Source organism: Coenobita brevimanus, chromosome 50 (assembly GCF_032717465.1).
Source record: "Coenobita brevimanus isolate Jiangsu-jjx chromosome 50, ASM3271746v2, whole genome shotgun sequence".
Classification (NCBI taxonomy): Eukaryota; Metazoa; Arthropoda; class Malacostraca; order Decapoda; family Coenobitidae; genus Coenobita; species Coenobita brevimanus.
The window spans coordinates 31,562,717-31,564,925 of NC_137003.1; the positions used below are offsets into that span (position 1 = coordinate 31,562,717).

The 2,209-nt window shown below is 44.6% G+C and overlaps 1 pseudogene; it reads left to right on the forward strand.

Annotated features, from left to right (window-relative positions):
• Positions 1-1,723: 1,723 nt before the first annotated feature.
• LOC145399895 (5S ribosomal RNA) lies at positions 1,724-1,839 on the forward strand (annotated as a pseudogene).
• Positions 1,840-2,209: the final 370 nt, after the last annotated feature.

A 2,209-nucleotide genomic window follows, 5' to 3' on the forward strand; every position in this document is an offset into this window, starting at 1 on the left:
GGACACACCAGGAATTTCCTCAAGGGTCTCGGCGAGGTGCCTCCCAGCTTTGTTGGCTGGGGTGGGAGAGGAGAGGATAGAGTGGTGCGCATTAAGGTCTCCAGCAATGTGCGTGGGCTCAGAAGCCACAAGTGTCACGATCTCACCCAGATCAAGGGTGCCACCCCAGCTCCCGTAAATGTTGAAAATGTTCAGGGAGGTGGTGGCAAGATGCAGGTTGATGCCCTGCACCTTGACTCCCTCCCCACAAAAAAAGAGGTGCAATGGGCGAATGTGGGATGTGGTTCTTGACAAGAATCGCACATCCTCTCGTGACACCAGGGATCTGGGGGAGAAAATTACCAGCGAGATCAATAACATGCCTTATTTTTGGTGTGTCTACCATCATATCTATCTATCCATCTATCTTTTGCCAGATGCTTTAATCCGGCAAGGGGTGGCCACAAACAAATCGCTTCCATGTTGCCCTTTCCCTGCCATTTCACTGCCCTGCTTCCAGCTCACACACCCTTCTCTCATATACCTCTCAACTTAATCTCTCCATCTCATTCTTGGCCTCCCCCTCTCTCTTCCGCCCTCCATCTCATTCGCACACACTCTCCTCATCGGTCTCTAGCTCTCCATCCTCTCCACATGGCCAAACCACCTCAGTGTGTTTCTCCTAACACTTCCAATCACATCCTCGTCCACACTGCTCTTTCACTTCCTTTTTGTTAGGCTCTCTCTCCATGTGAATCCACATGTTCCTCTCAAATAACTCGTTTCCACTGCTCTCACTCTTGACTTGTGTCCCTCCAACAAGGTCCAAGCTTCACTTCCATACGTTAGAGTTGGTATCACAATACTGTCATGCAGTAACTTTTTCACTTCCATGCTGACTTCCCTGTTTCTTATCACTGCCTTCAAAGAAGCAGCATCTTTTCCTTCCTTGTTGTACTATTTCAAGCACTTCACCCTCTAAACTTCCATCCTTACTCATCACACTACCAAAGTACTTAAACACACTCATAATTTCCATTTCCTCCTCATCCAACCTCACTGTACATTCAGTGACTTCATTTCTCTCGAATACCATAACTTTACTCTTCCCTACATTCACCTTTAGATTCCGTTTCTTACTCACTCTCCCAAACTCATTCACCAAACCTTGTAGCTCCCATTCATCTTCACTTAGCAACACAGTAACATCTGCAAACAACAGTACAGGGAGTTTCATCAAATCCAGTAGCCTATATACTGACTGCCTGTCATCTGTTGCAACCAAGTCTGACGTCAATAAGCCATCCTGTCGCCAAGTCTATCTGTCACCAACAAAGCTCGCCTGAATCAGTCTGTGAATAAACCTGACTGCTGCCAAACCCATCAATAAGCCTGCCTTCTGCTAAAACACTAACCCTCAGCCATCCCTGCTGTCTGCCACAAAACCTGTCATCAGACGTTCATTCGAGCCAGGATCCTGCTGATTGTCAAACCTGGTGACCAACAACTTGACCTCTTTGCCTCCCACCAGCTATCAATAGCAGCTCACACCACGCCCTGCACTAAATGTTATTTAAATAGGTGGGATTAAGAGCCATTCAGTAAAAATTCTGTTATCTCCGGACCAGTAATCTTAATACATTATTTTTTCTTTTTTATTTCTCAGCTCTTACACTGTTAAATTACTACCAGTATACAAAAAAACAACTTCCCTAGATTAATGTCTAAACTTTTTTTTTTTTTAATTAATTTTCATCCGTTGAGTACACCGCTTCCCGTCCGATCAGCGAAGTTAAGCAACTTTGGGTCTGGTTAGTACTTGGATGGGTGACCCCCTGGGAACACCAGATGCTGTTGGCATCCCTACGTGTCAAGTGGGGTTGGTGGAGGATTAGTGCCCCTCCCTGTAAAACAATTAACTCTAAGCCATTGGCCACCCCGTCTGGGATACATGGCGTCTGGCAATGAATGAATGAATGAATGAATGAATCCTTCATTTGTAAATATCATGCACATAAAAACCCTCTCTTGTCAACTGTTGCTGTACATGATTGTTAATTTTAGTAAAAAAGAATCCCTTCACTTATATTCACTCACTTCACCCACCGCGTCCCAGACACCCCAGACATAAAATGGCACGGCAGTGCCGGCCATTTTTCGATTTTTTTTTTTTTTTAACTAAAATGATAGATTTGGATGTGAAAAAAACGAATATGACCATTAAAAGAAT